The 11,733-nt window shown below is 39.7% G+C and overlaps 1 non-coding gene across 1 annotated transcript; it reads left to right on the forward strand.

Annotated features, from left to right (window-relative positions):
• The first annotated feature begins 11,063 nt into the window (after window positions 1–11,063).
• Window positions 11,064–11,135, forward strand: TRNAW-CCA (transfer RNA tryptophan (anticodon CCA)). Its single transcript has one exon. It is a non-coding gene; the product is annotated as a tRNA-Trp (tRNA).
• Window positions 11,136–11,733: the final 598 nt, after the last annotated feature.

Here is an 11,733-nt window from a genome sequence, read left to right on the forward strand (position 1 = left end):
ATTCTTGCCTGGAGAATCCCATGGACAGAGGAGACTGGTAGGCTATAGCCCATGGGGTCGCAAAGAGTCAGACATGACTGAGTGACTAACACTTTCACTGTTTACTTTGCAGTCATGTATGTGCGATCTCTTTACTAACTTTGATATCAGAGCTATCCTAATTTAGAAAAAATGAATTGGTAAATGACTTTCTGTGCTCTACAACAATTTACCAGAAATATTCTGGTGGTCCAGTGCTTCTGACACTACACTCTCCCTGCCAAGGACTTGGGTTCAATCCCTGGTCAGGGAAATAAGGTCCTACATGCTGCACAGTGGCACAGATGACCTATTTAACTACCTATACTCAGATATTTTTTGAAAAGAACTGTCTGAATAAGATAGCTGATGATTTTGTCCAAAACTTCGCCTTCTTCAGGACTTTCACTAAACCTTTACTTTATTAAATTGTTTATTGTATTTTCCCATAAAGTTATCAACATATCACTAATATATTCTAAAATTTAATATTAGAAGAAGGAGTGGTCATTTATTTATTTGTTGGTGCTTTCATAAATATCTCCATAAGAAATGCTTGAAAAGTGAATCACCTACTGATGGTGAGTTTTTCATGATTTGCTTTCCTTTTTGTGAGTTCAAGCAAAGGAAAAGGGTAATGGCCCAATAAGTATGTCATAAGAGACAAAAGGAGAATGATGTTGCTATTCTATATTGACAGGGATATCAAACCCAAAACATCCAGGGCAAAATAGTAAGCACTTGCATGCTTTCTTCTACAACTCTAAAACCAAAAACGTGCATTCTGTTCTTAATAAAGATGTTTAAAGAGATGACAAAATGAGGTGAACAGAACAGTGGATGGAGCGGACTGTTATCAAGGTGTTTGTGTTGCCCCAACAGTCATGTGGAATCGTCATCACAAATGTTACTGCTACAACCGATCAGGGAGACATGACAGAGAAAAGAGCTGGGTCCTACTTCAGAAGGCTCAAAATTTTTTTCAGATGAGGTGAAATTAACATGAGGAAATAAAAATGAAAGTCACCTATGTGAGGCTCCAGAGGAAGAGTATTTCAAACATACAAAACAACATGCACAAGGACCATCAGGTGAAAGATGGTTTGACTCATCCTAGGTCTCTGCCCATATATCACAAGTTTTGAGAGTGATGGAGAGAGTAAGATGAGATGCAGCTAGTGTAATGGGCAGAGTCAAGACTACAAACATCTTATTTTGCAAGCTAAGTAATTCATAATTTTGCTGCTGTAGAGTGAGAGATCCCAAATGGTGGGGGAAATCATGTAAACAGGACAAATCAACATCATTTCTGCATGCTATATGGCCCCTTACGGGCTTCAACTGAAAGAAAAAGGAGTTCCAACTGAAGTCTACACTTTTGAAATCCATCTTGTAACATAAAACAGAGCACCGTGCAATGTCCATTTTTAAAGCAGTTTTCTTTCCCCTTAGCTGTTCGGTACATTCTTGTTTAGTGAACTTAACATGATGACAGAATATGCTTTTGGATTTGTATGAGGGACGCATAAATAGATGTGATTTGTAGAGTAAGACAACAAGTTATTCTTTTTTTAGTGGTGATCAGAAATAACACCGTGTTGATGGGATTTTTGCACCACTGGAAAAGTTTAAAGTCATCCTTTAATTCTTAAATTATTTCCTAAAGAGATGGAGTTTATTTACTTGAGAGGTAGTAGAGTTAGAAGCAATAGAAAAGACAGGGGTTTTCTTATACACTCTGTCTATTGTTATCTTCCCAAACTTACAACATTTTTTTGCCTTAAAAAAATGAAATACGATGGTAAATGCAAGGAGCTTCCCAGGTGGCACCGTGGTAAAGAATCCACCTGCCAATGCAGGAGACACAAGAGATCCAATTTGATCCCTGGATTGGGAAAATTCCCAGCAGTAGGAAATTACAACCCAGACCAGTATTCTTACGTTAAAATTCCATGGTCAGAGGAACCTAGTGAGCTATAGTCCATGAGACCACTAAGACTTGGACACAACTGAGGGACTGAGCACACACACACATACGTGGTAAATGCAAACTGTTTATATTTCAATGGCCTTTTGGAAGGAAAATTTTGTAAGAAAGAAATTGTTAAGCTTGAAGTGAAGTGAAGAGAAGTGAAGTGAAAGTTGCTCAGTCACGTCCAACTCTTTGCAACACCATCGATAGTTCATGGAATTCTCCAGGCCAGAATTCTGGAGTGGGTAGCCTTTCCTTTCTCCAGGGGGTCTTCCCAACCCAGGGATTGAATCCGGGTCTCCCTCATTGCAGATGGATTCTTTACCAGCTGAGCCACAAGGGAAGCCCAAGAATACTGGAGTGGGTATCCTATCCCTTCTCCAGCAGATCTTCCCAACCAAGGAATCGAACTGGGGTGTTCTGCATTGCAGACAGATTCTTTACCAACTGAGCTATCAAGGAAGCCCTTGTTAAGCTTTAAGGTCTTTAAACAACCAAGTATGCAACTTAAATACACTCATATGAAAATAGACACTTTTAGCAATAATTATAAGAAATAATGCTAGTTCCAAAATTGTCCATATGCCGTAAGCCAAAGTCATTCTTAATTTTTTATTCTAGTTCACGTAGCCAGTTGTCTATGAATCTTGCCCCTTTTAGAATCTTCAGTGAGCTTTTCTTCAAACCAGCTTGAGAAAACCAAAGTCATAAAATTTATCACAACAGAAGTGGCTCAGTAGTAAATAACATTCTGACAGTGCAGGAGAGGAGGATTTGATCTCTGGGTGGGGAAGATCCTTTGGAGAAGAAAATGGCAACTCACTCTGGTGTTCTTGCCTGGGAAATCCCATGAACAGAGGAGCCAGGTGGGCCACAGTCCATGGGGTCACAAAAGAGTTGGACATGATTTAGCAACTAAACAACAACACATTTTCTCTCTGTCTCTGAAATATTTGCAACTGCCTAGGTCTTATTAGGATGCTTACCACAATTCCTGGAAAATAGTAAATATTGAATAAACATTTTAAATGACTGAGATAAAATGAAGCAGTGTCTTCCTTAGTCTTCCGTTTCTGTTTTATTTCAAAAGACACGTGTTCATAGAGCTTGTTGAGAGTATAAGGAAGGGCATTTTGTAATCATCAAAATTATAAGATTTATCTCTTACCGTATTTTTTTCTCATAAAAAGCAGACCACACATCTAAATGACCTAGATTTCTTCAAGAATGTTCAAGCAGTCCTTGATAACTTAAGAAAAGGTCAGCTATCAGCTGGAAGCTGGATAAAAGACTGAGCAGGTACCAGTGCGCGTTGTGGTTGATAAGCATGGTGAAACAATGAGGGGGAAAGAAAATACATGTGTGTTTGGCCTCTTCTGTGATTTTTGACACATTGTAAAGTTGCTCTCGTTCAAATTTAGTGACCCTGAGGTTCTGAGCGGACAAAACTACACTTTATCATTTTAGTCTATTTGACTAGCGCTTACTACTGTTTTAATAAAAACCATACTGTGTCTTTATTTTTTCTCTTTCTTTCCAGAATGTGTAATATATTCCTCCCAACTTTTCCTAGTGACTCAGACAGTAAAGAACGTACTTGTAATGTGGGAGACCAGGGTTCGTTCCCTGGGTCTGTGAGATCCCCTGGAGAAGGGAATGGCAACCCACTCCAATGTTCTTGCCTGGAGAATCTCATGGACAGAGGAGCCTGGCAGGCTATAGTCAATGGGGTCACAAAGAGTCAGACATGACTGAGTGAATAACCCTTCCACTTTCACTTACTATTGCTTTCATAAAAACCACAGTGTAGGTATCTATTTTTTTCTCATACTTTCCAAGAATGTCTCATGTACTCCTCCCAACTTTCCCAGTACAACAACATTTGTCTCCATAATTTCCTCATTTATTTCCTTCAGCCAGTCTAGATCCCACTCTTTCTTCCACTTCAGGATGAACTCTGACTATTTTAGGGTGATAGATACTGCTGCTGCTGCTGCTAAGTCACTTCAGTCGTGTCCAACTCTGTGCGACCCCATAGATGGCAGCCCACCAGGCTCCGCCATCCCTGGGATTCTCCAGGCAAGAACACTGGAGTGGGTTGCCATTGCCTTCTCCAGATAGATACTGAGGTTAGCCTAATATATCCCTGCTTGATAGGGGCTCATATACCACAAGGCTTGCTGCTGAGAAGCTGAGCTCATATTGAATGAAGCTGGATAGCAGGTGTGGCTGGGAGAAAGATGAGGTCAGGTTCCACAACCCACAGAACCTCAGCAGACTGCAAGGAGACACTGATTGATGGAGAAAGGAAAGCCTCAGATTCCTCAACACTAAGTTATGTAGACAAATAAGAAAATAAGCATATATATATTTTTAACATGCCAAGTGACAGAGTCTACCAGCAACATAGATCGGAGTTCACAGTTGTTCAACAATCAATTCTGGTTTTGACCCTGTATCAAATACTCTCCTATTTTTTTCTCATTTAATGACAATCTCCATCAATGAACCTGTGTTAACCTAGTTGACAGTCAAAACCACTGTGTTTCAATGGCTGTTAAGTAACTTGCCTAAAAACACAGTTAATAGGCTACAGAGTTAGGATTCAAAACCGCCAATTCAGTAAATCCAGTTCATACTGTATCTAAAATCATGGAGTTGCAAAGACCTGAACACTGTTCTCATTTTGTCATGCACCATGATGAAACTGAGCTGGCAGCGTACCTCACCTGGAGGCACTGCTCGCTTTCCATTGACAGAAGCAGTGCTCATGAAATCAGCCTGCCTTCACAAGAGTTAAATGGTCAAGAAGGATATATTTTGTTTGGGGGTAAATATGTGTGTGTGTGTGTGTGGCGGGTGTGTGTGTGTGTGTGTGTGTGTATGTGTGAATAGTGAGTGTGTGAGTAGTGGAAAAAACACTGAATAATAGTTGAGGTTCAGATAGACTTGCTTTCTGATCTCAGTTCTGACAATTACAGCAGAGTGATCTTTGGCGAGACAGTCAACCTTTCCGAATCCTAGTCTTTGCATTCTCAAAATGAATGGTTGGTAAATATTCTTGTTTATACTATTATCATTGTTGGTATCATTATTATTATTATTATAATTACCATATACTACTTTTGCAAACTACAAACCAGAGTTGTGAAAAGTCCTTCAATAACGAACATCTTCTCCGCATTCCTGCAGTATCTTTGTACTATAGGGTCAGTAGATCTTAGCTATGAATTTTGCATCCTAAAGGCAAAACTTTATGAACAACAATGGAATATTTGGCAAACAACCAAAGTTCTGTAACATCAGAACTGAATATCAGAACAGAACGTGGCACAAAGGCAGACAAAAGAGACATAAATTATAACAAAGTTGTGTGAGGAACAGTTGAGAGAGCTGGACATATTTAACTTGGAGAAGAAAGCTGTTTTAAAGATTTTTGTACATACTTGGAAAGTCATCCTAACAAAGAAATATTTAACTTTTTTTAATAGAGTCTCTACAGAGAATATGTATAACCAAGAGATGATGGTTACAGAGAGAAAGTTTGAAATTAAAGTGCTACTGGAAGTTGGGAAAGGACTTCCCTGGCAGTCTAGTGGTTAAGATTCTGAGCTTCCAATGAAGAGGGTTCAGGTTCAATCCCTGGTCAGGGAACTAAGATCCTGTGTGCTACTGGGCACAGCCAAAAAAAAAAAAAAAAGTACAAAAATTGGGATCGCAAGAGTCGGACATGACTTAGTGACTAAACCACCACCACTACCACAAAAATTTGTGTGGATTGTCTTATGAGGTAAAGAATGTTCTAGCACTAGACATCAGTGAAGCATCAATATGGAGATCAAGGACACAGTGAGGGCAACTTACTAAGGGATTTCTAATATTTCCTTTTGATGTCCTCTTCCTCTTTTCACTAGGGGCTTCCATGGTGGCTCAGATGGTAAAGAATCTGCCTGCAGTGCAGGAGACCTGGGTTCAATCTGTAGGTCAGGAAGATCCCCTGGAGAAGGACATGGCTACCCCCTTTAGTATTCTTGCCTGGAAGAGTCCATGGACAGAAGAACCTGGTGGGGATACAGACCATGGTGTTGCAAGAGTCCAACAGGACTGCTACCACTTGCTGGAGAGATCTCTTTGCTTCTTTTGGCTACAGAAAATATAAAAGACCAGGAATTTTGTAGAAACTTCGGTGCCAGCTCTTATCCAGGCCCAATAACCAGGATAATGGCCCAGACTGGAATAAGAGCCAAAAGACTTTACTCTTGAGAGTGCATTTTCTTGGAGTATCTATTCTGTTGTCATTGCAAACAAAGAAAAGTGATGGTAGGAGGTGAACAGAGTTTTGAACTCATTTTCCTGGATGTGTTAACTATAACTATTAAGATTAACTTTGAGTTTTATGCATCACTTAGACTCTCAACTTCTATCCAATATTTTAAGGTGAGACTTTCTACATTATTATATGTATTAATACATATATTCATCTATTTTTATATTGATGAACCAGTTCTCAAGATATCTTTGAGTGATATGAAGTTCATCATTAGCTCCTAGTATCTTGAGTACATATTATCGTTCAACTCCCAGAGGGTAAGGCCAATGTCCTTCAACATTTGTGTCATGCTTGGTGCCTGTAAGGAAATGGCAACCCATGCAGTACTCTTGACTGGAAAATCCCATGGACGGAGGAGCATGGTAGGCTACAGTCCATGGGGTGACAAAGAGTTGGACACAGCTGAGTGACTTCACTTTCACTTTGGCACCTATAAGCATCACAGTTAGGTCATGCTCTGAGCCAACAGACTTATGTGTATTCTTTATGAAATTAGAGTCTAAATGTGGATTCTTCTTCTCCGCTCAGTTTTAAGTTCAGCCTCTCCTGCAAATGCATAAGTCAAGTGCATAGGCCTCCTGTGAATAATAGATTTTATCTACATGGGATTCATACTTGATGATCCGTAACTACAGTGCCTTGCTACTCATAAAATACCCATCTCAATTAGTGAATTAGCAGCCCATCAAGTTGATGCCTAAGATGTGAAACCTTGAGAATGCTCATTGCAGCTAATGAAAATATGTTTAGAAATTGCTTCTGTAAATGAGTCACTAGCAAGAAATTGGCTTATTATTGTAGACTGTATGTGGTTCTGAAAAAAAAAAGAATCAATCATCCCTTCAGCTCTGTCATCTAGCAGCTCATCAGATATTTGAAACATCACATAAGCTGCCTGCCTTTACTGATTCTTAAAAATTGGGACATTTTCACAGTTCATCAAGTGACATTAGAGCCATTACTATACAGATTGAAAGCAAAGTAAATGAATGACTGCCATGCTTCTTTAAATGCGATCATTCTGTTCACTTTTATTCAGCATTGGTTAAAAAATAGCTGCCTTTCTTGAAGAGTACAGATTCCAGGGGAGACATAGTTAAAAATATTAAGCATCACAAAGTATTTTAAACATCTGTAAGTGTTTGTATTGCATGTTATAAAAACCTTGATGTAAAATTGCCACAATTGAAAGGGAGAAGTATTAAAAATGTCAATGCTCTTATATCATTTCTGAAGACCAATTTGCTGTTCTTTGATGTTTTTCTTTTTTTCTCTTTTTTTTTTTAAGGTGGTAATGAGCCTGGTTCATTTTGGTTCCTAGCATTTATCTTTTCAGTAGCAATGGAAAATTTTCCCCTTAGGCCCAGCATGCTATTCTAGTCTTAGACGATTAGGCAGAAATGAAGATCATAAAGGTGAGAGATTTTCCCACAAACAATATGATGCTCAGCACAGTAGCTTGCACAATTTAGGCTGAGGGATTCCAACTCATCTCAGGGATAGTGCTTTTGTGATGTAGCGGAAACAAACAACAGAGCTTCCATTTTTTAGCACTCTGAGAGGTGTTTTGAGAAGGCAAAGTTCAGACTTTGCCTCAGCCTTTCTTTGAATGTTCAATAAGCTGTCAAATGATAGTTTAACTTGAGAGCATAAAATGTCACTCTGCATTGAGGCTAGAAAAATAGGAATGGAATAATTGTAGGTTATTACTTTTAAACTGGAAGAAAGACTATTTTTCAGTAATTATTCCTTGTTGAGTATTAGTGTGTTTCTCTCAGATATATCTGGAACAAAGAAAGCTCACGACTGTTATGCTTCTTGAAATGAAGGTGTTGCGGGTGTTTTCGAGAAAGAAAATGAAAAGAATATGCATCTGGAACAGGCAAAACTGAATAGTTCACACCTCTGCCATGCTTTACAAATGTGAGTGTACAGAGGCTATTTAAATCTATTCATACTATTTCCTTAACTGCAATGGAGTTTTAATTTGGGCCATATGAAATTATTTGACCATCCTTGATCAACCAAAATGGCAAAGAGTTGGTTCACAGTGTTGCTGTGAGAATCAATGAAAAAAACAAGCAAACAACAAAGCCCCCCACAAACTGACAAAGAGATACAATGATCAATTCTCTCTCCTCTTAGATAATCAACCATAGAGGAGGGCATGGCACCCACTTCAGTATTCTCGCCTGAAAAATCCCCTGGACAGAAGAACCTGTCAGGCTACAATGCATGGGGTCGCAAAGAGTTGGACATGACAAGCAGCTTAGCACAGAGGCATGCAACTAACACACAAAGCCTTCCAGATGTTGCCCTGGAACCAACGCCTTGCCCAAAAGAAGAAAACAGCTCATAATAATGAGTGATTGCTTTTATTAATCAATAGCTATGGATGGAACTTTCCATGTGGCTTTTCATTTAACTAATTCTTAAGTATACTGCTGCTGCTGCTGCTAAGTCGCTTCAGTCATGTCCAACTCTGTGCGACCCCATAGACGGCAGCCCACCAGGCTCCGCCATCCCTGGGATTCTCCAGGCAAGAACACTGGAGTGGGTTGCCATTTCCTTCTCCGATGCATGCAAGTGAAAAGTGAAAGTGAAGTCGCTCAGTTGTGTCCGACTCTTAGCGACCCCATGGACTGTAGCCCACCAGGCCCCTCCGTCCATGGGATTTTCCAGGCAAGAGTACTGGAGTGGGGTGCTATTTCCTTCTCCAATTCTTAAGTATGAGGTAGGTCTTAATATTATTTCCATAATATAGATTCACAAACTGAGGTCACATATTAAGGTCTCAGGATGGATAAATGGAGAGCCCGTGGCAATTACCATCACAGTGTAATATATTTTGAGAGTTTAGGAATCTGCCTTCAGTGTTATAGACTTTTCTTGCTTTAGTCTTCTTCATGAACCCTTTGTATTTAATAACAATGCATGATGTTTCGAATGTTCTAGGCATGCAGATTCTGTAATTGAGCTTACACTTTCTTAATCTTATAGCTTTATGATCTTGTAACATTAAATAAGCCACATTTTCTATTTATTTGACTGTTTATTTGTTTATTTATTTATTTTTTTAAATTTATTGTTTTGGCTGTGCTGCATGACTCACAGGATCTTAGTTTCCTTACCAGGTGTTAAACCCACACCCCCAGCAGTGAAAGTATAGAGTCCTAACCACCAGATTGCCAGGAATTCCCAAGTAACATTTTGTTCAAACTTATATTTACTAATATTTGTTGATCCCATAGTTAACAGCCACTGTTCTAGGCATTTGCTCACATGACCCCCTTTAATACCCACAGCAGTCCTGGTAGATGACATTATGACTTCCATTCCGCAGAGCTGGAAACTTGTACACAGGAAATCTACATCACTTACCCACGATCACAAAACTAGAGAGCAGAGCCAGGGTTTTAGCCTGACACTCCGACTTCAATCTCACACTCTTAACTATTATTCTAGATTTAACCTATATTCTCTATTTCCTCAGTGTTAAAATGATATTTAATGAGAACATACATGAAAAGCCCTGGGACACAGTATCTTCAATACAATTTTTATTAATATTTATATTTGTTATTCTTTATTAACCACTTTGTAAGAATAAAACCTGCAACAATGATCCTTGTGAAAGTGTTGTTGGGCTAATTTCAGATGAAAAGCTGAACCTTACCAAATAACTTTGATTTGTCAATGTTACTGCATGAACAGATGCTATTGCATCAAAAAGATGCATTAAAAGATTCTAGAACCTACAGCTTTTGGTTTTTAATCCACTGCTTTTCTCAATATTCGCTTCTCATTCATAATGAATGAGTAACTCATTCATTACACCTCACTGTGCCTGCATGTGTGCTAAGTTGCTTCAGTTGTGTCTAACTCTTTGAGACCCCATGATCTGTAGCCCGCCAGGCTCCTCTGTCCACGGGATTCTCCAGACAAGAATACTGAAGTGGGTTGCATTTTTGCCTCCAGGGCATCTTACCAACCCAGAGATCAAACTTCTCTCTCCTGCGGCTCTTGCATTGCAGGAAGATTCTTTACTGCTTCAGCCACCAGGGAAGCCCATACTTCACTCTAAGGGTTTATAATTAATTTATAATTTTATCTGATTATTACCAATTCAGTTTTACTTTATTCAATTTTTAATTTTTTGAACATCAAATCGCTTTGCTATATTTGGGTAATAATTTCATAGTTATAGCCTACTGCTACTGCTAAGTCACCTCAGTCGTGTCCGACTCTGTGCGATCCCATAGATGGCAGCCCACCAGGCTCCGCCGTCCCTGGGATTCTCCAGGCAAGAACACCGGAGTGGGTTGCCATTTCCTTCTCCTATGCATGAAAGTGAAAAGTGAAAGTGAAGTCGCTCAGTCGTGTCCAACTCTTAGCGATCCATGGACTGCAGCCTACCAGGCTCCTCCATCCATGGGATTTTCCAGGCAAGAGTACTGGAGTGGGGTTCCATTGCCTTCTCAGAGTTATAGCCTAAGGTATATGTAATTATAGTAATAGCTACAGGTAGTACCTCTATGAAAATGTATTAATTTTCTGACATTGACTCAACTTTTTTTATTTTGAAAAATTATATGCATATCATACAAATTAAATGGGAGAAAAAGTTACTTTCTAAATTAAAACAAGGAATCAGAAACAAGTGAGCACATAAAACTTGAGTTTCTTCCTTAGAATAGGAGTAGTTTTAACATGTGTTGACTTCTCTGTATTTGATGGTTACCTTCCCTGGTGGCTCAGAGGTTAAAGCGTCTGCCTCCAATGCAGGAGACCTGGGTTCGATCCCTAGGTTGGGAAGATCCCCTGGAGAAGGAAATGGCAACCCACTCCAGTATTCCTGCCTGGAGAATCCCATGGACGGAGGAGCCTGGTAGGCTACAGTCCATGGGGTCGCAAAGAGTCAGACACAACTGAGCGACTTCACTTTCACTTTCACTTTACGTGTAACAAAAATGTTAAAAGGATAGTCTTCTTCCCTGAGACTTAGTTTCCACTCTGTGCACACTGACCAAGTCTAGTGGTTACACTGATGAGCCACGCAGATACTTCCTTCCAGAATGAGGCACACATTTAACCAGTTGCTGGTTGTGTTGTGGTCCACAGCCATAGCTGAGCTGATTTCCAAGAACTAGCCTCAGCCAAAAACAGCCACTTCCCCCAATGTCACACATCTGTCGGCAGCGCACTCCAAAAACTGGCCTAAAAGACTGACCCTGTGTCTGAAGATGGGGAAATTCTGAAGGGCCATATCAATGTTTGAGTTCTTAGAGGGCTCTAGAATTAGCTAAGGCCTCTATTTATCTCTGAGAAGGAAGAAGGGCTTGGGTATAACTTCTCTCTCGTCTCAGTACTATGCCCTTCATTCCCCCATAGGCCTGGGTCCTGAGAACACTCC

The sequence above is a fragment of the Giraffa tippelskirchi genome, chromosome 1, assembly GCF_054371585.1.
Source record: "Giraffa tippelskirchi isolate mGirTip1 chromosome 1, T2T-mGirTip1v1.2.pri, whole genome shotgun sequence".
Classification (NCBI taxonomy): domain Eukaryota; kingdom Metazoa; phylum Chordata; class Mammalia; order Artiodactyla; family Giraffidae; genus Giraffa; species Giraffa tippelskirchi.